A 26649-nucleotide genomic window follows, 5' to 3' on the forward strand; every position below is an offset into this window, starting at 1 on the left:
GGCGCAACCCAGCACGGGGGTTTATCGCACATATTTCACACGTGCAGTGTGAGCAGTCACAGCTCGACGTTCCGCCCGTTTAGTGTGAGCACATAAATCCTGAGGTTTGGCTTTACATCGCATGCGATCTACTCGTTCAGTGTGAGTAGGTACCTTGCTGAAATCGCACAGACATCGTACAGTGTATGCCCGCCTTAACAGAACCAGTTGAAGGCAGCACAATTACAATAAAAAAACTGTGTCCCAAGTGTCACAGCAATTAACACCAAAGACACCTTCCACAGGTGCATCACCTGCAAAACTCTCCGCAAACAATCCAGTTACATCACAAAGTGTAATGGATCCTTGGTATTTAAAATTGGAGAGGATGAGCTGTCACTGGCCATCCCAAATTCAGTCTTGACAAAATTTCTTAAAAAAGAAAAAGAGATGACTGACAGATTCACTGATGCACAGGACATAGAGGAATATCTTCTTACCTGTGGGTCTGTGACTGTTAATTACACTAATGAGAACTAGGGGCCTCATGTACAAAGACTTGCGTTGAATTCATACTAAAACATTGAATTCATACTAAAACATTGCGTACGGACAAAGCTGTAAATGTGTGTACGCACAAAAAAAACCAGATGTATGAATCTCTGCATACGAAGGATCCCACGCATATTCTCTTTGTACATCCCAATTAACGTAAAAATGAGCGCATATGCACGAGCACAACGCCCCGGCCAGTCTCCTCCCTTAATTAAATACATTTAAATATGGTAATGAATCCACTTTGGCAAAAAAAGGAGTAAGAAAATGGCTAAAGCAAGCGGCAAGAAGTGAAACTTTACAGAAAGTGAATCGGAGGTGCTACTATCGGAGGTAGAAACGAGAAAAAAAATATTTGGAACTTTGTCCTCCGGAATTAATAACAAAAGGAAAATTATGAGGGAGAGAGTTTGGCTGATGCCGTCTATGCGGTGGGATCTGAAAGTCGCACTGTAAATGACCTTAAAAAGAAATGGTCTGATATAAAGGTGGACGTTAAATGGAGAACTGCTGCGCACCGACAGAGAGGGTGAACTTACACCCTTTGAGCAGAGAGTTGCCTCAATTATGGGTGACACCTTACTCTCTGGAGTAGTATCTGCTGCTGTGGGAGACTCGGATTTACTACAGGACTCCCAAGGTAACCAATATTATCTGCACATTTATTGAATGGAAATGTTTCCGATTCACATATGCAAATATTTCTTCAGATGGCTCCTTAATGTGTGTGCAGTCGATCGCTCCGATTACATTAGGAAAACCGGCTATCGCTGCAATTGCGTTTTAATGTTTGGCTGGTCAACTGCATCATATGGGAACCTTATATACCTGGTAGACATGCGGATGATCCCGACCCATACCGCTGGCATTGCGCGGCTCAAAGACGACTGCCTTATTCCTGAGCGGTCTGCCAGTTCCCTTTGGAAAGAACCAGTAGCCAGGAAACCAAGTGTTGTCAGCACCTGCAAGGGAACGGGTATTGCGTGGCTCCTCGCTCTCTCTCTCTAGATTCGGACCCAACTCAGCACAGAGCTCCAAGAGGATAGCCCTTGGAAATCTGAAACGGCTGATAAGCCAGTCATCATCCTGGGCCAGAAAATTATTGTGTGTCCCTAAAAACTTGTTCTCTTCGGATTCTGCCATTAGCAATGTCCTCTAATAAGGCCAAAGCTGCCATTGCCATAGACTAAGGGTTGTATCAATTTGCATATGCTTTTATATGTTCTTACTTAATTGCATAATTGATAGAATATTCCCATAAGGCTCGTGTGACAATATATGTTAATTATTTTATAAATTGCAAATTAATGGCAATGCTTCCCACAGGTGGAAGTGCGATAGACTTGTAGAACAATTCGCTGTGTAATGTTTGCAACTTAACTTCATTGCCTGTAAGAGTCGCCAACGGACAAAAACTATGAGAAATATACGTACGCCAGACATGAAATTGGCGTGGAGGAACGCACATTCTCACGTTAATTTCAATGTTAGTACATCCGACCGTGAGCGTGAAAGCTGGCGTAAGCAAAGATTTTGTGCGTACGCAAGATTGATACATGAGGCCCCAGGTGATTGAAATCAATAAAGCAATGTGCAGTACTGAACTCACCTCAGAGAACAATGGACCTATAAATGGGGTTTTAAACTATCAATCCTAAAAACTCAAGTTATATGTTTCTCTAAGCGTCATAAAGTAGTGCCACTGAAATTGTATGGACAAGATTTGGAACAGGTTAAGGTGGTGAGGTTTTTAGCAGTTCTCTTTGATGAGAGGCTGACTTGGTGTCAACATATTGATAAGGTTAGAAATAAATATAAGAAGATCAATATGTTGAGATGTTCATCAGGGCGTGACTGGGGAGCGAATAGAGCATCGCTAATAAACATCTATCAGGCTCTCATGAGAACGGCCACTGATTATGGTTGCTTAGCGTATATGTCAGCATCGGAAACTAACCTTAAAAAGCTTGATGTGGAGCAGGCACAGGCACTTCGGATTTGCACTAGAGCTTTTAAAACATCACCAGTAACTGCAATACAGGTGGAGGCAGGTGAGATGCCACTACGTATTAGGAGGGTTAAGATCATGTTGGCATATTGGACTAATTTACAAGGACATAGTATGGTGCACCCAACAAAAAATGTCGTACAAGAGTGTGCAGAGCATAGTAAAAGCAATTTTTACAGTTTTGGATGGGTGGGAAATGTTAAGGCTCAAAATGCAGGTCTCAATCAGTTGCAAATAGGACCCACTGTGGCAATTTCAATAATACCACCTTGGAAATTTATAAAATCATCTGTGAATATAAGTTTACAACAAATACTAAAAGAAAATTCAAAAATAATGCCTGAGTGGATAATAGTTCAAAATTATGTAGAACAGTATCAAGAAGAATTATTTATATTTACAGATGGATCAAAACAGCCAGAAACAGGCCGTACTGGTGCAGCTTTTTTATTCCTCGGTATGAAGTAGCAGTTAAAAAGAGGACAACAGATTACCTGTCAGTCTACACGGTGGAGTTATTAGCAATTTTACTGGCGTTAGGGTGGGTGGAAGGAAATAGTCAGAACCAAGGAGTTGTTATTGCTTCAGACAGTTTATCAGCATTATTAAGCATTCAATCTGGGAGAACATCATGTAGACAAGACATCATTCATCAAATACTCCTCATGCTCCTCATACTTCATAATAAAAGAGTAGCTGTCTCTTTCCTTTGGGCTCCTGCTCATGTAGGGGTTGAAGGAAATGAAGTTGTAGATATGCTAGCAAAAAACTCTATAAAGCATGAAACAGTAGATGTGCACATACCAATAAGTAGAGCAGAGGTTAAAACCATTATAAAACAACACTCACTTAAAATATGGCAGGAATATTGGAACACAGCGGATACAGGACGTCATCTTCTCCTGTTGAACTTTTTTTGTGCCTGAATATCCTGTCCTTGTGACTGTCTCTGCCACTCAACACCCTACCTAAATAAAAAGTTTCAGTGTGAGGGACCCTGATGCTCATGTTTTTAATCACATTGAAAGATTCATTTTAGCCTGTTAACACGACTGATATTCATAATTTTGACCAAAATGATAGCTTTGCCACACTGATAAATATCATTACGCTAGCTTGCTAGCTATGTTTGCTTTGTAGTTATGTAGGCCTATGCTCTACATCTGTGTCACATATAGGTATGGACAACATTTATAACACAAGGAGCATATTAAGCAGGACTGTAGTAAGCAATCATACATTAGTGCACCCTTTCAGATCTTTCAGTGCACCTTTAAAGTTTTGTAACATCAATATTTGAACACATCCTGGGAAAAACAAACAGAAGTAGCTAGTGATGTGAAATTTTGCGTTATCCCCTTCAATATAAACACAGTCAGCAATATAGCAACATAGACTAAATATGTACAGCTGTTGAACAGCTAAATAACTGAAATATCCAGTTAGCATATCACATTCTAGTAGCAACTTTGAGTCAATTAGGCATGGTGAGGATAATCAAGTTCAAAATGAGCCTCAGGAATAGGAGGATAGGAAAGAAAAATGGTTTAAGTTTTGACTAGGACAGTTGTTTGTACCATACAGGGTAGTCTGAAAATTTGTAGTTCACACATGGCAAATGTTATGCCATGCTATTTAACTCTAGGGCTCAGAGAAAACACTTTTATGAAAACAAAAATATCCAGTGAGCTTTTTGTGAGAGGTCAGATTTGTCTAAAAAGATATGTGCACCAAACATTCAACCTCAAGGCAGGTGGCCTATTAGGCCTATTAACTCTTCCCCAAGTGTCATTTCTGACAGATAAGAACAGGAAACTGTTAAAAACTCTCACTGGCAGATAAAAATCAGTCAGCCGATAATACACTGCCTATTGTCTTTATTTCGGACAAAAGGATCAAAAATGTCTTAAATTATATATTTTATCATATGTAGTCTCAATGGGTCATGCTGCTCGATGTGGTGTTGTGTGTGTGTGGGGGGGGGGGGGGGGGGGGGATTGGGGTTCTTATCATACTTGGGCGTAAGTCAGCTTTGTTTCAGTGACACAGCTGTCAGTATTGTTACAGACCATCTGCATCCATTTATGACCACACTATAGCCATCCACTGATGGCTTCTGCAGCAGGATAGTATGCCAAGCCTTGAATCATGTCAAATCAGTTTCTTGGACATGACAATTACTTGACTGTCCTATTCTGGCCCCAAATTTCCTACAACTGCCCTGTAGACCATCTTTCAGCTGTGGTGGAGTGGGAGATGCAGTGGGGAAATCAGCAACTACTGTTGATGTTTATGGGTCAACATTGATAAGGAATATGTCCAACAGATTGTATAATAATGAAGGGGGTGGATTGGAATCCACTGCTGCTTCAATGTATATGTAATGATTGATTATAATTAAGGTATTAATCAATATTTTTCCTTCTAAATATCAAATGAGTTGAATGACCTCTCTGGAGGTTTTACTTTATTTATATAAGTTACCATTGTGATTACTGAAATGTTCTTTTCATGTATTCTTTAATGTCTGTATTTGATATCTGAATGCAGTGCTTGCTTATTTAACCCAGCTTCCAGAAATGAAATAGGGACTTGTTTTGTGTTTGAGAAAGGTCTTCAATGTGTTAAAACATATAGGGGTCATTGAAGCCAATAGTTTAAGGGGCCATTTCATTGTTAAAGCCTTTCTTTCTTGTTAGACTAAAGTTTAGCTATCCTTGAGAGAAAGAACGCATTATCTTGATGTTTTGAGAGGACTCTCCTGTTTATAGTGAGAGCCTGGCCAAATCCAACCTTGGAAAAGCTGTGTGTCGGTGTGTGTGTTAGTCTTCTTGGTTACAGGTTAAGGAACCACTGGCATTATTGGAGATTGACTGAGTTGTTGTTCTGGACATGCTGGCGCCCAGCAACCCAAATCTGCGACCTGGAAGGTCATGACGTGCCTAACTTCAGCTGCATAATCGATGGAGATATGCTTCAGTCTATCTGTATATGTGTGGAAAATTACTGTGTTTATCTTTTTCATAGCCAATGAGAATCATTCATCCTGTAAGCAATGACGTAGCTTAGACCTTGGAAATCGTATAACTGCTGTGATCTTTGTAACTGTAAGCGGGGCGGCGAACTCCTGTGCGAGTATTGAAGCTGACTTCTGCTGATGAAACTGCAAACTTTCTTCAGTAAATATTTTCTTTAATTTTTTATAATTCTGACTCTGGGTCTTCATTCTTCATATCTGGTTCTGGGTCTTTAACTGTATACCCCTTACAGGAGGCTTAAAAGTGTTGGCCTCGATAATTCGGCTGTGAGTTGGTTTAAAAATTATTTATCGGATAGAACTCAATGTGTTGCTGTAGATAATTACACCTAATCCATGGTAATAGTCAGGAAGGGTGTCCCGCAAGGTTCTTTATTGGCACCACTTCTTTTTTCTATTTTTATTAATGAATTGGGGCAGGGAATACAATCGGCAAAGCTAAATTTTTATGCTGACGATACAATTATTTACTCCACTGCATCCTCTGTGTCTCAGGCTATTGCAATTCTTAAAGGGGCCATATCATGCTTTTAAATCGTTCCTTTTTACATATAAATCATACATTTGTGGTCTATATAAAGCAGAAATGCAATGCTTGGGTCTGAATTCCTCATTATTATAGCTCCACAGGCCCCTTTTCTACCCCTTTTCTTATGTGCGTCTGAGAGCAACTCGTTTTGGTGCGGTCTCTTTAAATGCAAATGAGACACATCATACCCCGCCCCCTCTCCAGGCTGCAGAGGTGACACTCGGTTAAACTCCACCCTGTTCGGCCATTTTTGTAGTTTTATAGCAGAGATATGATTATCTAGCGGCACAGAAACTTTTTATTCACATGTTATTAACAAAATGTCAACAACGGACGACTTGTCCATCAAGCCTTACATGTTCGAGCCAGAGTCGGACCCGGAGCGAAATGGAAATGAAGACGACGAATCTGCACTTTTGACATGAGGTAACATAGAGTTTTCAAAGAAAGCAACTGAGCACATCTGGGGTTTTGTTTAACAGCCTTTGTCAGCAAATGTTGGTCTGTGCCTTGTTGGTTTAGCCCTCTAAATAAAGTGAAAGTCGATTATTTCTCTTGTTAAAACAAGCACACTAACAAGACAAATGACTACGGCCTAATTTTACCACTAAAAATCTGTATTGATAATATGCTACGTTTAGAAAAGCATCAGAAAACACAGCAGCTAAATGACCTTTGTCATAATTATACTCAACAACAGTAATACTGCTACAGACGTGTACTTAAAAAAAAGAAAAGACAAAGGTACTGCTATTACGGTGTAATGAAGCGTGTGGGTTACTAACTTACATCCAACAACCTAACATTTTGAATTACTCTCTCGTAACTTCTGCATCCTTGAGCTTGGACTACAAAATCGCAGCGAGAAATACAAATGGCGGATTGCTCGAAGTGTTTGACCGGAAGTCGATGTCCTTATTTGGCAGTTCCGCTGCAAATACTGTGACGTAATAGTTCAAAAAACGTCATAGATAATAGAAAAATCGGAACAGGTTGAAAAATATGACCAAAACTGAATATAAAGATATCAATGAAGCACCTGAAGAGACTAATTTCACGTTATCTGTACTTATAAACACTCCAAATATACAAAAAACTGCATTTACAGGCTAAAAAAGTGGATTTAGCATGATATGTCCCCTTTAAGGATTCTTTTTATACTTTTCAGCTTACTTTGTTGAAACTAAAATTAGTTTTAAATGTAAATAAAACGAAGTATATTCTTTTTACACGTAGCCGTTCTATGTCTACTGTTATGCCTATTCTGACTATTGAGGGTTTACATATAGAAAGAGTACCAACTTATAAATATTTAGGAATATGGAATGTTTCTGGAATGTTTTATATGTTTTGTGTGTTTGTGTGTGATTTGTAGTGTGGCCATCTTGGCCAGGACTCCCTGGAGGAAGAGATTTCTTTTAATCTCAATGGGACCTTCCTGGAAAAATAAAGGAAATAAAATTAAATAATGTTAAGTTGTGGTGTTGTTAGGATATTACTACAGAAGCTGTGACAGTTTCTCAGTGGAAGAACTGGGATCCAGGCCCACAGACGTCTGCAAAAAACTGCTTTAAAAACCTTTGAGATGCAGGCCTCACACGTTGGGGATCTTATTGTTTTTGTTTTCATGGCAAGTTGTGGTGTTGTTAGGATATTCCTCCAGAGCCTGTGACAGTTTCTCAGCGGAAGAACTGGGAACTGGGATCCAGGGCCAGAGACGTCTGCAAAAAACTGCTAAAAAAAACCTTAGAGATGGAGGTCTCACATGTTGGGGATCTTATTGTTTTTGTTTTCATGGCAAGTTGTGGTGTTGTTAGGATATTCCTCCAGAGCCTGTGACAGTTTCTCAGCGGAAGAACTGGGAACTGGGATCCAGGGCCAGAGACGTCTGCAAAAAACTGCTATAAAAACCTTCGAGATGGAGGCCTCACATGTTGGGGATCTCAGTTGCTTTGTTTTCATGGCAAGTTGTGGTGTTGTTAGGATATTCCTACAGAGTCTGTGACAGTTTGTCAGTTTGCCAGGGTCAGTGACTTCTCCTCTGCTGGAGGAAAATATAAGTATTAGTGGTCTTGCTGCAAAATTTGGTAAAGGCCACAACCAGGCTTGAGGGCAAGTCGTCGGCAGATCTTCCCTGGTGGTCTAGTGGTTAGGATTGGGCGCTCTCACCGCCGCGGCCAGGGTTCGATTCCCGGTCAGGGAATGAGTTTTTGCCCATCACCGGCGGCCGTGATTGTAAAATGGCAAACTACGAACTCAAGCGCTGACGCCCTCGTCGAGAAGCAGGGCCGAGGAAATGTTTATGTGTGAAAAAGAACTCCTTCGAGCCGGAGTTGAACCAGCAACCTAAGGATTGCCAATTTGCCACCTACAGTCCTCCGCTCTTCCAGCTGAGCTATCGAAGGCACACTGATTGGGGACAGAACCTCAACATATCAGGTAGCTGAATCTCCGCCACTGGCTAAAACTGCTACAGTAGTCGGGGAGCCAAAGTCTCAAAAGCTCAATAAAATGGGTTGAACCTGACATGGTCTGCCATACTTTTTATTTGTGTTTTTTCTGTTAACTTTGACCCTAAGAACCAATAATTGGAGGGTCTGCTCTGCCGGAAATATCGCGAAATTTTTTTTTGGCCATTTTAGTGTATGCCCCCTTTATTTTTTATTAGAAAAATGTGAAAAATGATTTTTTTCCTTAAATTCTCAGTGGATTGGGTAGGCTGTCAATAAATGCATTCCAGATACACAGAACACATGTGCTGACAACATCCACTGAATAAATAACTCTTAAAACACATTTATACTTGATTTTGCATCAATTTAATGCAAAAAAGTAGGCGTTTTCTCACTTTTTTCCAATATTTTCATCTTTACTTCACTAGCAATCAACTATTACCCTAAGTTATGACATCAGTCAATATGCCATTCTTTTCTCCAAACAGTATACTCATTCCACAGAAAAAATTATAAAAATCCAACCAAAATCAATAGATCTGTAATGATTTTACTACTAGTTGGCGATCAACAGGCTCAGAATCTCAATAGAATTTTAGGCTACTCTCAAAATTTTGAAAGACATACTGGATATTTAAAATCCAGAGATTGTCCTTTTTTCCTTATTGTGACGTATATCCGAGTGAAACGGCTTCTGAAATTGGAAAAAAAATGTAGGGCGGGGCTTGATTTCGTCCTTCTGGAATTAATTGGATCGTTGGAGGTTGGGCGTTGCTAACAAAATGGAGGCAGATTTGAATGCCAGTTTACAGTCTGTTGTGGAGGATTTCTCTCCACCGGACTCACCACCGTTACCCTACCATGAAGCATTTTTAATTGAGGAAACCGACGATGAGAACGAGGACGAGCAGCCAAATTTTCCGTAAGGAATCACCCCATATTTATATGAGCCTCCTGTGAACCAAGATGAGGCGGCTGATAGTCATGCCCTCTAGTAATAGATTTTGACCGGAAGAGAAGAGAAGTCGTTTCAAGGGGGGAGGGAAGGGTAACGTATTTGATTAAAGATAATAAGGGTACATGAATAAAAAAAAAAAAATGAAGTGCACAGATAAATCCTTTATAATAAACACTACAATATTACATATAAAAATACGAATGGTAAAATTTGATTTCATGATGACTTTAACATGGTTGTTAATGTCCACATTATTAAACATCATGACCTAGGCATCTTTTTAATTTCAACATAACCCTGTTCTACCTATGGAAATGTGTCACACAAGAAATATAATACAGCAAAATGACTTTCATTATTTTATTGCCTCAGATGACAACTATTACAACTTTAACAGAACAAAATAATTTAACATAACTTAATTAACTAGGTGCAGGTCCCTGTGAGGTGGGATAATCAGGAGGGTGGCACATTGCAGATACTGCTCTGGGGACAGACCTTCACCCTCATCAACTGAGGAGACAGCAAACAAGACCGGCAGGGTGGGTTATACAGCTGCGCGATAAAAGATGCCCCCCCCCCCCCCCCCCCCCCCCCCTTCTCTCTCTCGAACACACACACATGGCCTACTTACGTGTCCCTGTCTTCAAGCGCAAGTTCAATCCTTGAACATCTGTTGGGGTCCACGGTGCAGAGACATGCAATGACACACTTCACATTGGCTCTTGCACAGGAGCATCCTCGGGCACACATGCTTTTCTTGCAGCGGCAGTATTTGCTGTGTTTGAGTTCGGAAGGTTTTGCCTCTTTCAGCATCATGGTTGCCACCAATTTTCCATTGACAAGTTGTCTCCCAAAATCAGAGGCAGCTGGGTAGGTTGGCTGAACCATGTGTGCCCGCTTACACACAGCCAACTGATGCAGGGCTCGGCGAAGATGTAATAGGAAGGCATCTTCAGTTGGTGGAAGGCAACGCATGTCTCCTTTGAAGCTCACAAAGAGATGGGCTCGCAGTGCATCTAGAGTACCACCAAAGTCACTCCTGTCATAGAGTGACACCATGTATTGCCGTGCTGCTGTTATAACCTCTTCCTGAACATCCAGGCTTTCCTCAGGGTCACCGTACCTGCACAACGGTAGAAGGTCTGTCAGGTGTTTAATAGCAGTTGTGTAGGCCCGCCTTTTTCCTCTTCTGTACAGATAGCTCACTGTGTCACATCCAGTAAGTATGTAGGTGCTGAGGAGAAGGGATGTAAGATCTGAAGCTGCAACATCATACTTCCTCGCCAGAGCTTCTGTGATGGCATGAACAGGCAGGAAGTTATCCATCGTCTTCACCCACAGCTCCTGCAGCCCATCCATGTGTGTGATGTAGTACATGCACATCATGATCACATCTGTGTCAGTCGCAACCACTACAGCCCGTTTGAGGTGCAGAATTTGAACTGACTAGGCAATGTGAGCAAACATCCTGGTATCTGCCTCCTCATGTTTCTCACAGGAAAGTTCTGGAAGCTCAACCTGACAATCCGCTGACAAGAGGACAGTGCGACCAGGATCACAAAAGATTCCACCAAGAATAAGTGTGCATCCTGCAGGAAGTGACTTGTTCTGAGCTGCCCATGCTTCCCCCAAGTAGTTCAACAGATTAGCTTTATTCACTGGATTGTGAATGAAGCCTTTCCATTCAGGTATAGGGAGAGTATCATGTGGCTTGTACTACTTCATTTTGCTGGGGCAGGTCTTCATCCTCTTCTCTCGTTCCTCCCCTTTCAGACTTTCAGCAGGGGAGACATCATATCGATCACCAACAAAGTGGATGCAGTCACACTTGTCTGGTAGGATTCCAAGGAGCTGCCTCAGGTACTTTCCTTGCAGTTCATGGAAGGTGCTGCTCCCAAGATGTTGGTAATGTTGAATGAACGCCATGGCATCTACTACCATTACAACAGGCTTGTCAGACGGCGGTAGTTTGTCCACTTCCCCCCATGAGCTGCCAAGGGCTGTCTTGATTGCAGCCAGGTAGTCTGCCTTGTTTCCTTTACGCATTGCATAACTTTGGTCAAGGGACGGATCTGGCTCAAACAGGGAGGCTGGGCAACTTGTCCATTCACGGCCAAACACTTCCACCTTCCTGTCTTCCTCTAAGTCCTGAACAAAGTACAGGTTACGTACAACTGCACTCTCCTCCTCATAGACCTTTTTGGCTTTGAATGCAATGGACATTGACTTCTTTGGCTTTGCTGCGAAGGTTGAAAGTTTAATTTGGGCTACTTTCTCACTGCCTGTTCTTCTTGCTGCAGCCAATGCCTCCAGTCCTTTTTCACAAGCACAGATCAAGTCAGCAGATGTGGCTTTGTGGCCTGTTGAAATGTTGATCAGCTCCTGTTCTTCAGATGTGAAAGGATTGATCATCTGTTTGTTGATGACATCTGTTATTTTCCTTCTGCCTCATTTGCACCTTGGCTGTCCTTGTCCTTGTGGTGTTTGGTGTCATCCGCATCCAGGTGTGCCATAGCCTTTGTCTGCTCTGACACAGCTGTCAGAACTGGAAGAGCTTTCAAGTATTTCTCCATGGCTGCTGGCTGTTGACTGATGCCAGTGAAGAGTTTTGTCTTGGCATCACGATTGTAGGTTTTTTCAAGTGCCATGTCTGTCCAGACACCATTGAACCGCCCTTCTGTTTGACGTACAGTGAACTTCCCATCCTTGAATTCCCTATAGATGTTTGGAGCTAGTGTAGGCAAGCTTCTCATAGCTTCTAGATAGTGGGGCAGGCAGGATACGTACTTGTAGTGGCCAGCAGCTACATGGTATGGTAACATCTTTTCCACTTCAGCCAGGTGTTCCTCCCACAGACCTGCACGCTCAGCATGGATGAACCGTCTAAGAATCATCACCATATCCATGTACATTAGCCATAGCTTTGTGGTAGGTGAGGTACGTGCTTCATTAAACTCAGCCATCAAACATGACAGCTTTTTCAGTTGGTCAGTTGCATCAGCACACACAGAAGTTGCCTTCTCTACATCCTCTTCTGACAGGGCATCTAGGATTAGCTGGATATTGTTGCCAAGCACACTCATGTACTCCAGGTCCTTCTCTTCATCGACCAACCATCTGGCAAATGCTTCCCAGTGTAGGGCAAACATGGCTGCATACATCATAGTGTGGGCGTGCAGCATTGCATAGTAGTCTTTCCCACTGATGATTTTGTTTGCTGTTCCACGGAGACATACATCAGCTTCGACCATGATGTCTTCGATTCCAGTGGACTGCATCAAATGCCCAATGGCTCCAAGGAAATTCTGAGCAATATGGAAGCCACCCATGCGTAAGATAATTTTGGCATACTTCTCTTTGTTCTTCTTTTGCAGACTTAGAACCACCTCATATATTGCTTGGTCACATGTGATGATGGCATACTCTTGACCATGTTTTCTCGACACATCCATGCAGTACTGAACAGACTGTTCAACCACATCTGGGTTTGTTGGTGACTTGGGGAAGAAGGGACCATAGCTGATCACAGTTGCAGGGATGGTATCTGGTATGAGAAATGCTTGGAATGAAATCCATGTTGGAGCAGCGCAACTTGGTTTCGGTCCTCCAATAGTACAGTAGGGCAGCTATGCACCAAATGCCATTCCTTGTGGTACCGGAAGTCCTCAGCAATCATATCAGTACACTTGTTTTCATCAGGACCACGAATCGTGTGTAGCATCTCTTCATCTTCAAGTTTGTTTGCTTTTTCCCATACTGCATTCTGTCTGTCATACGTGGCAATCAAAACGAGGGATTTATTCCCCCCGGTCGTGCGTGCTCTTCCACAAATGAAGCACTCTTCCCTGTGTTTGATGGGCTGTGGCATTGACATCCGTGTTTTTTTAGTAGGCCTGCTGCTGTCTGGCTCAGGATTAAGTTCTGCTTCAAATGAAGTGCCTTCTGGCTTTTCACCTTTGTTCCTCTTCTGGTCAACAGTTTTACAATTTGTGTACTTTGCATGACATTGTGTGTGCCACAAAGGATTCCTCCCCAGAAAGTCACATTGAGGTTTCATCTCATTGTCAAGTCTGTATGAGACAGCATCCTTTCTATTGGTTACAGCATATAGGAGGGAAGGGTAGCCTTGATTTGTCAGTTTCTGAAGAGGACCAACGTCACTGTCTGTTTTCTGACATATTATGCAAGCAGTATAGTTGGTAGCTTTCTCTCCAGCTTCTTGGTTGAGAACTCAGGCTCCATCCTTCATACTTCTCCAATTCACATCACTCCTCTCCTGTTCTCTCCTCGTCACTCTTATCCTCTCCTGTTCAGTTCACTCCTCTCCCTTCTCCTCCTCTCCTTTCTCCTCCACGCTTCCCCTCTCTTGTTTAATCCTCTCCTCTTCACTCTTTTCCCTCCCCTCTCCACTCCTAATCTCTTCTATTCCATCCACTCCACTCCACTCTTCTCTCCTCTCCTATCCTCTCTACTCTTCTCCTCTTCTACTCCTCTACACTATTCTCCTCTTCCCTCTTCTTCTCTCCAATTCAATCAACTCCTCTCCATACCTCTCCACTCCACTCTTCTTTCCTGGTCAAGTCACTCCTCTTTTTTCCTCTACTATTCTTCTCTGTTGTTCAGTCCACCCCTGTCCTCTTCACTCTTCTCTTCTGTTTAATCCTCCACTCTCCTCTCCACTCCACTCCTCTTTACTGTCCTTTTCAATCCTCTGCTGCCTTCTCTTCTCGCTAACTTTTCACCACAACAAACTCAATAAGATCAGAACCAAATCTGCAAATGGGAAATATTGTGCATTCAGGTGAAAGAAATCTAGATGTTTGACACTACTAGCTAACTAGCTTTTGACAAATCACTCACTATATAATGTACAATACTATATGCAAAAACAAACTATGCATAATATATAGTATGTTTAGATCTTACATAACATTTGTATTTTTCATTATTGTGTACAGTCTGATATCCAATATTGCTACATATCATTTTTGTGTGGCCAGTCATGCCACAAGCTAACTAGCTAAAATTTTTCTGAACCTGAACGTATCAACTGGCCATGTAGCTAATTGCTAACAGTAGTTATCATTTAGTGCAGCCTTTAGTTATCCTTACTAGCGTACTCTCTGTCTGACATGAAAAACACTTCAAGGTCCACACCAGCCTTCATACAAGTGTATTTCTAATGATTCCTCGCTCCAAACATATCCCTGTAGCAGCATTTATGCTCATGTCTATTTCTTTACCTAACAAGTCCAGTTGAAATTGTTGAATTTCTCAACCTCCGGTCGAAGCAAAATAGACATATATGACACATACCTCTTGCAGAGCATAGGATTCTGAGCATTTAAAAAGTCAGTCTCTACCCCATTCCTGTGAGGAGTAATGGCCCTTTAAAGAAACCACTGAAATTAGCTAAAACAGCTAAAGCTAGCTAAGTAAACTAGTAGAGAATGAATGCTGATGCTACAGGGATACGTTTGGGATGAGGAATCATCAGAAATATACTTGTTTGCAGACTGGCGTGGTCCTTTCAATTAATTACCATTACAATATCCATACCATTATTTTCGCAAAACGCTGGGGCAGACCTACCGGTATTCACTAAACTAACTGACACTTCCCACAGACAATGATGAGCAGCTTCAAAATCCGTTGGTAACCGTTAGTTTGTTGTTCCAAACTCATTCAAATTACTAAGATCATGGGTGTGTGTGTAAGTGTGCCATGATGCTAAATATGCAGCATGTTTTTAAGAATTTTGAGTTCTGAGCCTGTTGATAGCCAACTAGTAGTGAAATCATCACAGATTCATTGATTTTGGTTGGATTTTTATAATTTTTTTCTGTGGAATGAGTATACTGTTTAGTAAAAAGAATGGCATATCGACTGATGTCATAACCTAGGGTAATAGTTGATTGCTAATGAAGTAAAGATGAAAATATTGGAAAAAAGTGAGAAAACGCCTACTTTTTGCATTAAATTGATGCAAAATCATGTATAAATGTGTTTTAAGAGTTATTTTTTCAGTGGATGTTGTCAGCATATGTGTTCTGTGTATCTGGAATGCATTTATTGACAGCCTACCCAATCCACTGAGGATTTAAGGAAAAAAATAATTTCTCACATTTTTCTGATAAAAAATAAAGGGTGCATACACTAAAATAGCCAGAATTTTTTTTCGCGATATTTCCGGCAGAGCAGACCCTCCAATTATTGGTTCTTAGGGTCAATAATCCTTGGAAATAATCCTTGGTTCAATGAATCCGTCTCTAATCTTACTAAACAAAGACACGTGGCTTGGTCTAAAGCAAAGAAAACAAATGGTGAGGAGGACTGGTCTCAATATAGATTATTACGAAATAAGTGTACAAAATTAATATAAAGTTCGAAGAGTCAGTATTATTTAAACCTGATTAATGATAACATGAATTGTCCTTCTAAATTTTGGAAATTAACGAAATCTTTTATAGGATCAAATACATCCACTAATCTTCCAAAAGTTTTAAAATTGAATCAAAGATTGATTACAGACAAGGCTGATATTGTTAATACGTTTAATAGTCATTTTATTTCAGCTGGTTTGATAACAGACAATTCGTTGGTCCTTGATGAACAGAGAACTGATGAGTTGACTAATAGTGAATCAGATTTATTTTCTTTTGCCCCTGTATTGCCGTCCCAAGTTCATAAACTACTCCGAAATTTAGACTGTAAGAAATCAGGTGGGTCTGACCAAATTGAACCAATTTTTTAAAAATTGTCAGCAGATATTATTGCCGAACCTATTGCATCGATTTTTAATTTGAGTCTATCCACTAATGTAATTCCGCCATCTTGGAAATCGGCTATGGTTATGCCTTTATTAAAAGGAGGCGATCCTTCCGATTTGAATAATTATCGTCCGATTTCTAAATTACCTGTTTTAGCAAAAGTTTTTGAATCTATTATAAATGATCAAATGAAAGAATATCTACTTAGTCATAATATTTTGAACGCATTTCAGTCAGGATTTAGAGCGGGCCATAGTACGATAACAGCTACTACATTAGTCACTAATGATTTAATTACTGCTCTCGATAATAGACAACATTGTGCGGCCTTATTTTTTTATTTGACAAAAGCGTCAATCTTAGTGGACTTAGTGGATCATGTTTTACTGTTACGGAGGCTTAAAAGTGTTGGCCTCGATAATTCGGCTGTGAGTTGGTTTAACAATTATTTATCGGATAGAACTCAATGTGTTGTTGTAGATAATTACACCTAAACCATGGTAATAGTCAGGAAGGGTGTCCCGCAAGGTTCTTTATTGGCACCATTTCTTTTTTCTATTTTTATTAATGAATTGGGGCAGGGAATACAATCGGCAAAGCTAAATTTTTATGCTGACGATACAATTATTTACTCCACTGCATCCTCTGTGTCTCAGGCTATTGAAATTCTTAAGGATTCTTTTTATACTTTTCAGCTTACTTTGTTGAAACTAAATTTAGTTTTAAATGTAAATAAAACGAAGTATATTCTTTTTACACGTAGCCGTTCTATGTCTACTGTTATGCCTATTCAGACTATTGAGGGTTTACATATAGAAAGAGTACCAACTTATAAATATTTAGGAATATGGCTCGATGAGAAGTTAGCCTTTGATGTTCACATTAATTACTTGGTGAAAAGGCTTAAACGAAGACTGGGTTTTCTTTTTCGGGAAAATTTTTTTTTTTTCCTTTATAGCTAGAAAGAGAATAATACATAGTACTATTTTACCTATTTTAGACTATGGTGATGTTGTTTACATGCATGCGTCTACATATTTATTGAAAAGGCTGGATGGCGTTTATCATGCTGCACTGCGTTTTATAACAAATTCTTGTTCACGTACTCATCATAGTTTGTTGTACAACTATTTGGGTTGGTCCTCTTTATATCAAAGAAGGAAATCCCATATGTTAGAATTTATTGTAAAGACATTGATGGGTAGACTTCCAAATTACATTACTAGTCTTCTATGTTTATGTAAAAAGAACTATAGCACTAGATCATCTAATGGGATTAAATTAGTAGTACCTAGGGTACATTCAGAGCATGGTAAATCATCTTTCTCCTACTATGCTCCATGGCTGTGGAATGAATTTCAAGCTACTGTCCCTCCTGAAACAATTCCTCCTTTGAATGTATTTAAAAGTTTACTGCAGTATACAATGATTGAATCATGCTGTTGTTTTACTTGATTTATGATGAATGTTGTGCTCTGACTTTCTGGAATGTTTTATATGTGTTGTGTGTTTGTGTGTGATTTTTAGTGTGGCCATCTTGGCCAGGACTCCCTGGAGGAAGAGATTTCTTTTAATCGCAATGGGACCTTCCTGGAAAAATAAAGGAAATAAAATAAAATAAATTTTAAGCTGTGGTGTTGTTAGGATATTACTACAGAGCCTGTGACAGTTTCTCAGTGGAAGAACTGGGATCCAGGCCCACAGACGTCTGCAAAAAACTGCTTTAAAAACCTTTGAGATGCAGGCCTCACATGTTAGGGATCTTATTGTTTTTGTTTTCATAGCAAGTTGTGGTGTTGTTAGGATATTCCTCCAGAGCCTGTGACAGTTTCTCAGCGGAAGAACTGGGAACTGGGATCCAGGGCCAGAGACGTCTGCAAAAAACTGCTAAAAAAAACCTTAGAGATGGAGGTCTCACATGTTGGGGATCTCAAATTTTTTGTTTGTATGGCAAGTTTGTGGTGTTGTTAGGATATTCCTACAGAGTCTGTGACAGTTTCTCAGCGGAAGAACCGGGATCCAGGGTAAGAGACGTCTGCAAAAAACTGCGTTAAAATCCTTCGAGATGGAGGCCTCACATGTTGGGGATCTCGGTTGCTTTGTTTTCATGGCAAGTTGTGGTGTTGTTAGGATATTCCTACAGAGTCTGTGACAGTTTGTCAGTTTGCCAGGGTCCGTGACGTCTCCTCTCCTGGAGGAAAATACAAGTATTAGTGGTCTTGCTGCAAAATCTGGTAGAGGCCACACCGAGGCTAGAGGGCAAGTCGTCAGCAGACCTTCACTGGTGGTCTAGTGGTTAGGATTCGGCGCTCTCACCGCCGCGGCCTCGGTTCGATTCCCGGTCAGGGAATGAGCTTTTGCCCACCACCGGCGGTCGTGATTGTAAAATGGCGAACTACGAACTCAAGCGCTGACGCCCTCGTCGAGAAGCAGGGCCAAGGAAATGTTTATGTTTGAAAAAGAACTCCTTCGAGCCGGAGTTGAACCAGCGACCTAAGCTTTTGCCCACCACCGGCGGTCGTGATGGTAAAATGGCGAACTACGAACTCAAGCGCTGACGCCCTCGTCGAGAAGCAGGGCCAAGGAAATGTTTATGTGTGAAAAAGAACTCCTTCAAGCCGGAGTTGAACCAGCGACCTAAGGATTGCCAACTTGCCACCTACAGTCCTCCGCTCTTCCAGCTGAGCTATCGAAGGCACACTGATTGGGGACAGAACCTCAACATATCAGGTTGCTGAATCTCCGCCACCGGCTAAAACTGCTACAGACATACATGCTGGTTGTTTCGATTAAGTGATGCAAAGACAACCCGATCTTCCCATACAGGGAGTCGAACCCAGGCCGCCTGGGTGAAAACCAGGAATCCTGACCGCTAGACCATATGGGATCTTTCTTCTGCCTGGAGCAGACCCTTTTACTTTTAGTGTGTGACCGTCCCCTTTAAGAACATGGGAATGATCCGAAGGGATTGTTTACTGAATTCAATTTCATCAGGCTCATCAGAGGGAGCTCTCATTTGCCTCACGAGGGGGTTCAGTTTCCTCCCATTCTTGCGATGGCATAATAGACACTACAAACTGGTCGTAAAACAAGGTCCTTGTGACAGTACTCATTCAATGCATTTTAAAAGAAGCATAGTATTGTATGGTAACCGTTATCCTACTGACAAAGCAGCCTATTGTTGGACTGTCAATTTTTAATATTTCTCAACCAATCCAATAATAATAATAACAGAGACGTCTGCAAAAAACTGCTGAAAAAAACCTTAGAGATGGAGGTCTCACATGTTGGGGATCTCAAATTTTTTGTTTTTATGGCAAGTTTGTGGTGTTGTTAGGATATTCCTAAAGAGTCTGTGACAGTTTCTCAGCGGAAGAACCGGGATCCAGGGTAAGAGACGTTTCTTTTTCAAATTTTTTTTTTCAATTTTTAATATTTCTCAACCAATCCAATAATAATAATAACAGAGACGTCTGCAAAAAACTGCGTTAAAATCCTTCGAGATGTAGGCCTCACATGTTGGGGATCTCGGTTGCTTTGTTTTCATGGCAAGTTGTGGTGTTGTTAGGATATTCCTACAGAGTCTGTGACAGTTTGTCAGTTTGCCAGGGTCAGTGACGTCTCCTCTCCTGGAGGAAAATACAAGTATTAGTGGTCTTGCTGCAAAATATGGTAGGCGCCACACGCAGGCTTGAGGGCAAGTCGTCAGCAGACCTTCCCTGGTGGTTTAGTGCAGTGGTTCCCAACCTTTTTTGGTCTGAGACCCCCTTTTTCCCAATAAAATATTTTAGGGCCCCCCTTCACATTTAATGATATTATCGCTCTTGTAAGCTTGCAGCAAGGATGACAAAATATGTTGTTTTCAAACAAATGGTATATTTACTATAACCAGATATGTTTATGCACAAATAATAGCCTATATTATTGAAAATACAATAACAAAAACATCAGTAGGCCCGTTGTAATTTAAAAACTGCAATGCAAAATTGAAATGCAAAACCTAAAAATATTCCCACTGGTGTGTAGGTAAAAAAAGAAAGAATATAGGCTATTATTAAATGACTGCTATCTGGGTCCTCAATACTTGCAAGTTATTTGTGAGGCTTTATCAATGTGAGGCTTTATTTTTTGGCGCTTTAGCGAGCTATAATAAACTTGCGTTTATTAACAGAATAATGTGTCTTTCGGAAGAACATTGTAGCCGGAACTACTCTCTGTGTACGTCTATGACGAGTCACGCAGGTACTGGGCTACTCCGCAGCGGCAGCGATCCGAACCAGTGTAAAATAGTCCCAATATAAACACTTATTATAGGTGTACCATAGTGGTTCAGGATAAGACAAAAACACGGATTGATGGATTCATGATGAACTCGCTCATTATATAAATTTTGAACAGGAAAAAGTTAAGGACTTTTATTTAATGCTCATTGCTCCACACTTTTCAAAATATGACGCGACCCCCCACAAAGCTCGCTGAGGCCGCCTTGTGGGCCACGACCCCCCTGTTGGGAACCACTGGTTTAGTGGTTAGGATTCGGCGCTCTCACCGCCGCGGCCAGGGTTCGATTCCTGGTCAGGGAATGAGCTTTTGCCCACCACCGGCGGTCGTGATTGTAAAATGGCGAACTACGAACTCAAGCGCTGACGCCCTCGTTGAGTAGCAGGGCCAAGGAAATGTTTATGTGTGAAAAAGAACTCCTTCGAGCCGGAGTTGAACCAGCGACCTAAGCTTTTGCCCACCACCGGCAGTCGTGATTGTAAAATGGCGAACTACGAACTCAAGCGCTGACGCCCTCGTCGAGAAGCAGGGCCAAGGAAATGTTTATGTGTGAAAAAGAACTCTTTCGAGCCGGAGTTGAACCAGCGACCTAAGGATTGCCAACTTGCCACCTACAGTCCTCCGCTCTTCCAGCTGAGCTATCGAAGGCACACTGATTGGGGACAGAACCTCAACATATCAGGTTGCTGAATCTCCGCCACCGGCTAGAACTGCTACAGACATACATGCTGGTTGTTTCGATTAAGTGATGCAAAGACAACCCGATCTTCCCATACCGGGAGTCGAACCCAGGCCGCCTGGGTGAAAACCAGGAATCCTGACCGCTAGACCATATGGGATCTTCCTTCTCCCTGGAGCAGACCCTTTTACTTTTAGTGTGTGACCTTCCCCTTTAAGCAGTGTTAATTTTGTCAGCAAATTTTGATTTAGTTTTAGTCTTAGTCTTTTGACTAAAATGCCATTTAGTTTTAGTCATATTTTAGTCATCTGAATTGTTTTAGTTTTAGTCTAGTTTTAGTCGACGAAATACAATAACATTTTAGTCGACTAAATCTACAGTAGATTTAGTCGACTAAAATATAATGGGTTTAGTTCAATTGTAATGCATTAATTTAGAATTTCTCTAAAATTTCCAAACCCATATACTCCCGGAGAAAACATCTATTAACCTATTAATATGAATGATTTTTAAGTTTGAACATGCAATACAGATACAGATTTAACTGCTGTTACTTAAAAAATATCTTAAAATGAAATAAAACCACTTTTCCTAAAGTACAACACAGTTTTCTTTACAATGAATGATATATTCATTCCTTATAACTACTTACAGATCATTCTTTATTCTTTCAAGCAGACATATTTATTTGTATGAATTAAATATAATTAATCCTTATTAAAGCTATTAACAAACAGTGAATGCTTTTCTCTTTTTCTTTTGTTGCTTGATCAAAATTAAGGACACGGACCGCATTAGGTTTATTGCCACTGTCACTTTAAGACGTCGGATCATGTCCAATGACATGCGGATACAATTGCACTGATGCACATCCGACACACTCACAGTTTAAGACATAACCAGCATAGTTTACATGAATACTCTCCAAAAAGGACATTTAGACATACTGTTGTGTATTTCTCCATTCAGACACGAAAGAGAGCTCAATTCAGTAGCCTACTTGCGCGCTGTAGGTGTATTGTGCATGACTGCACGCTTCGGGTTAGGTGTGTGCGCAAAGAAAACCGCACCGAATAGAGCTCTTTTTTGCATCGTCACTCTTATTCAGAGATCTATATGTCTGCTCTACTCATTCTCCCAGACGTTCACATTTTTTAACGTTTTATGACCGCGGGGTAGATCACGTTACAGTAGCCTACAAATGTGCGCATCTACCACACACGCAGGACATCAGTTCTGACGGATCGCTTCCCAAATCGTCACTATCTAACATTTTCGTCTAGTTTTTATTCGTTGACGAAAATGTCAATAGATTTTCGTCATAGTCTTTGTCATTCAAAACTAGGTTTTATTTAGTTATCGTCTCGTTTTCGTCTGTGAAAAAATGTCGTTGACGAATAATTTTCGTCGTTATTTTCGTCAACGAAATTAACACTGCCTTTAAGAACATGGGAATGATCCGAAGGGATTGTTTACTGAATTCAATTTCATCAGGCTCATCAGAGGGAGCTCTAATTTGCCTCACGAGGGGGTTCAGTTTCCTCCCATTCTTGCGATGGCATAATAGACACTACAAACTGGTCGTAAAGCAAGGTCCTTGTGACAGTACTCATGCAATGCATTTTAAAAGAAGCATAGTATTGTATGGTAACCGTTATCCTACTGACAAAGCAGCCTATTGTTGGATTGTCAATTTTTAATATTTCTCAACCAATCCAATAATAATAATAACAGAGACGTCTGCAAAAAACTGCTGAAAAAAAACTTAGAGATGGAGGTCTCACATGTTGGGGATCTCAATTTTTTTGTTTTTATGGCAAGTTTGTGGTGTTGTTAGGATATTCCTACAGAGTCTGTGAGAGTTTCTCATCGGAAGAACCGGGATCCAGGGTAAGAGACGTTTGCAAAAAACTGCGTTAAAATCCTTCGAGATGGAGGCCTCACATGTTGGGGATCTCGGTTGCTTTGTTTTCATGGCAAGTTGTGGTGTTGTTAGGATATTCCTACAGAGTCTGTGACAGTTTGTCAGTTTGCCAGGGTAAGTGACGTCTCCTCTCCTGGAGGAAAATACAAGTATTAGTGGTCTTGCTGCAAAATCTGGTAGAGGCCACACCCAGGCTTGAGGGCAAGTCGTTAGCAGACCTTCCCTGGTGATCTAGTGGTTAGGATTTGGCGCTCTCACCGCCGTAGCCTGGGTTCGATTCCCGGTCAGGGAATGAGCTTTTGCCCACCACCGGCGGTCGTGATTGTAAAATGGCGAACTACGAACTCAAGCGCTGACGCCCTCGTCGAGAAGCAGGGCCAAGGAAATGTTTATCTGTGAAAAAGAACTCCTTCGAGCCGGAGTTGAACCAGCGACCTAAGCTTTTGCCCACCACCGGCGGTCGTGATTGTAAAATGGCGAACTACGAACTAAAGCGCTGACGCCCTCGTCGAGAAGCAGGGCCAAGGAAATGTTTGTGTGAAAAAGAACTCCTTCGAGCCGGAGTTGAACCAGTAACCTAAGGATTGCCAACTTGCCACCTACAGTCCTCCGCACTTCCAGCTTAGCTATCGAAGGCACACTGATTGGGGACAGAACCTCAACATATCAGGTTGCTGAATCTCCGCCACCGGCTAAAACTGCTGCAGACATACATGCTGGTTGTTTCGATTAAGTGATGCAAAGACAACCTGATCTTCCCATACCAGGAGTCGAACCCAGGCCGCCTGGGTGAAAACCAGGAATCCTGACCGCTAGACCATATGGGATCTTCTTTCTGCCTGGAGCAGACCCTTTTAGTTTTAGTGTGTGACCGTCCCCTTTAAGAACATGGGAATGATCCGAAGGGATTGTTTACTGAATTCAATTTCATCAGGCTCATCAGAGGGAGCTCTAATTTGCCTCACGAGAGGGGTTCAGTTTCATCCCATTCTTGCAATGGCATAATAGACACTACAAACTGGTCGTAAAGCAAGGTCCTTGTGACAGTACTCATGCAATGCATTTTAAAAGAAGCATAGTATTGTATGGTAACCGTTATCCTACTGACAAAGCAGCCTATTGTTGGACTGTCAATTTTTAATATTTCTCAACCAATCCAATAATAATAATAACAGAGACGTCTGCAAAAAACACCTTAGAGATCTCACATGTTGGGGATCTCAATTTTTTTGTTTTTATGGCAAGTTTGTGGTGTTCTTAGGATATTCCTACAGAGTCTGTGACAGTTTGTCAGCCTACAGTCCTCCGCTCTTCCAGCTGAGCTATCGAAGGCACACTGATTGGGGACAGAACCTCAACATATCAGGTTGCTGAATCTCCGCCACCGGCTAAAACTGCTACAGACATACATGCTGGTTGTTTCGATTAAGTGATGCAAAGACAACCCGATCTTCCCATACTGGGAGTCGAACCCAGGCCGCCTGGGTGAAAACCAGGAATACTGACCGCTAGACCATATGGGATCTTGCTTCTGCCTGGAGCAGACCCTTTTACTTTTAGTGTGTGACCGTCCCCTTTAAGAACATGGGAATGATCCGAAGGGATTGTTTACTGAATTCAATTTCATCAGGCTCATCAGAGGGAGCTCTCATTTGCCTCACGAGGGGATTCAGTTTCCTCCCATTCTTACGATGGCATAATAGACACTACAAACTGGTCGTAAAGCAAGGTCCTTGTGACAGTACTCATTCAATGCATTTTAAAAGAAGCATAGTATTGTATGGTAACCGTTATCCTACTGACAAAGCAGCCTATTGTTAGACTGTCAATTTTTAATGTTTCTCAACCAATCCAATAATAATTAAAGCTGCAAGCAGCATTTTAGCGGTGTTCAAGCAGTTAAGGCCTTTCAGGCCATTAAGCACAAAAGCATGAAAAGACATTAAGTTTTATGTAGCAAGCATGATTTACCATGATATACTACATTTCAGTGTGATTTTTCATGATTTACCATGTTCCAGTATGATTTACCATGAATCTAACATGATTTTCCATAGTTTACCTTGATATATTCAATTCAATTCTATTCAATTCAATTCAAATTTATTTGTATAGCGCTTTTCACAATACACATTGTCTCAAAGCAGCTTTACAGAAATTGCATTTCGGTAATGTACATAGAAAAATACAGTTTGTTAATCAAGTATTCATTTATGGCATAACATATCGCCGGCTTTGAGTCGTCTCTTCACAGGCGTCGAGTCGTCTCTTCACAGGCGTTGGGGCATCTGAAGTCTCCGTGAGAGGCTGGATACCATGTTATATGATGATTTCTTTGCATGCTTGAAGTTTTGCATGCTTCTTCAGCCTGTTATGACACATATGCTCATCAATTTTTGTGAAGTTCTGAGTTTTCCTTTAGGATTTATAGGCTTTTGGGTGCATTTTGTCACGCCCCTTTTCTAAATAACCCTTTAATACCATGCGAAAAATAAAAGAGTTCAACTTTTTTTCGATAATTATCGATCTAGAGAGACTTGTTAGTCGTTAGCGCCAAATAGTGGCCGATTTCTTTCAAAACTCTTACAGACTTCTTGGGCCATGAGTCGAACATGCCAATCGAGTTTTTACCGATTGGCCTCTGTTAACCTCGTCTTATAGGTGCTCAAACTTCATTGGCCGATGGCGGCCATGTTTTTTGAGATACACCAATATCCTCATACACATACATGGGGCCCACATGCCTTGGACCAAGACACTGCATACCAAATTTAGAGTCAATCGGACTAACGGTCAGGTTGCCACACCCCCTTTTATGTTTTTTTAATGTTATAGCGCCAACTAGTGTTCGATCATTGCAATTTTTTTAATGTGACCTCAGATTGAACTCATGCATATGTGTACCAAGTTTGGTGAAGCTACATGACGCCCTGAATGTAAAAAGACCACTTTTATGATTTTTGGACAAACTGTTCAGAAGTTATGAGCGAAAATAGCCATTTTTCATATCTCCGGACCAGTAGGTGGCGCTGCGCCGAAACGCAGCATGTAGCCTCAGGTCATGCTTGTGATGACATGCACCTAGTTTGGTCAGAATATGATTAAGCGTTGCGGAGATACAGCCTTACGTCTGTTTTTGCAAGTGCTATGTAAAATTTGTTTGTGCGTTTATCGAAAACGGTTTGACGAATCGACTTGAATTCCATAACTTTTTGTCGGCACTGCCTGGAGATGATCTGGTGCAATTTTGGTGAAAATCGGACAAACCGTCTAGGACGAGTTCGCAAAATTAGGTTTTTAGGACAATTAAAAATGGCGGTCATATTTTTATGACGGAAAATGACATTTTTTGTTGTTAGGCCTTACGGTTTAAAAGTTATTAGCATAATATTAGTGAAACTTTGGACAGGTGGTGGCGTTAGAGGCAATGAGTTAGAGACACCAAAATTGGTGTATTTAATGTTGGGACTGTC

The 26649-nt window shown here is 41.2% G+C and overlaps 9 non-coding genes across 9 annotated transcripts; 2 read left to right on the forward strand and 7 right to left on the reverse strand.

Moving 5' to 3' along the window:
- Window positions 1-8239: 8239 nt before the first annotated feature.
- Window positions 8240-8311, forward strand: trnae-cuc (transfer RNA glutamic acid (anticodon CUC)). The gene has a single exon. It is a non-coding gene; the product is annotated as a tRNA-Glu (tRNA).
- A 115-nt stretch (window positions 8312-8426) lies between these two features.
- trnay-gua (transfer RNA tyrosine (anticodon GUA)) lies at window positions 8427-8513 on the reverse strand. The gene is given in 2 exon segments: window positions 8427-8462; window positions 8477-8513. It is a non-coding gene; the product is annotated as a tRNA-Tyr (tRNA).
- A 10388-nt stretch (window positions 8514-18901) lies between these two features.
- trnay-gua (transfer RNA tyrosine (anticodon GUA)) lies at window positions 18902-18988 on the reverse strand. Its single transcript is given in 2 exon segments — window positions 18902-18937; window positions 18952-18988. It is a non-coding gene; the product is annotated as a tRNA-Tyr (tRNA).
- A 119-nt stretch (window positions 18989-19107) lies between these two features.
- On the reverse strand, window positions 19108-19179 carry trnae-uuc (transfer RNA glutamic acid (anticodon UUC)). The gene has a single exon. It is a non-coding gene; the product is annotated as a tRNA-Glu (tRNA).
- A 1955-nt stretch (window positions 19180-21134) lies between these two features.
- trnay-gua (transfer RNA tyrosine (anticodon GUA)) lies at window positions 21135-21221 on the reverse strand. Its single transcript is given in 2 exon segments — window positions 21135-21170; window positions 21185-21221. It is a non-coding gene; the product is annotated as a tRNA-Tyr (tRNA).
- A 119-nt stretch (window positions 21222-21340) lies between these two features.
- Window positions 21341-21412, reverse strand: trnae-uuc (transfer RNA glutamic acid (anticodon UUC)). The gene has a single exon. It is a non-coding gene; the product is annotated as a tRNA-Glu (tRNA).
- A 1984-nt stretch (window positions 21413-23396) lies between these two features.
- On the forward strand, window positions 23397-23468 carry trnae-cuc (transfer RNA glutamic acid (anticodon CUC)). The gene has a single exon. It is a non-coding gene; the product is annotated as a tRNA-Glu (tRNA).
- Window positions 23469-23931: 463 nt separating this feature from the next.
- trnae-uuc (transfer RNA glutamic acid (anticodon UUC)) lies at window positions 23932-24003 on the reverse strand. The gene has a single exon. It is a non-coding gene; the product is annotated as a tRNA-Glu (tRNA).
- A 624-nt stretch (window positions 24004-24627) lies between these two features.
- Window positions 24628-24699, reverse strand: trnae-uuc (transfer RNA glutamic acid (anticodon UUC)). Its single transcript has one exon. It is a non-coding gene; the product is annotated as a tRNA-Glu (tRNA).
- Between the last annotated feature and the right edge of the window lie 1950 nt (window positions 24700-26649).

This window comes from Siphateles boraxobius, unplaced genomic scaffold (genome assembly GCF_051911475.1).
Source record: "Siphateles boraxobius isolate OS27281-9 unplaced genomic scaffold, OSU_SipBor_1 77, whole genome shotgun sequence".
In the NCBI taxonomy this organism is placed as follows: domain Eukaryota; kingdom Metazoa; phylum Chordata; class Actinopteri; order Cypriniformes; family Leuciscidae; genus Siphateles; species Siphateles boraxobius.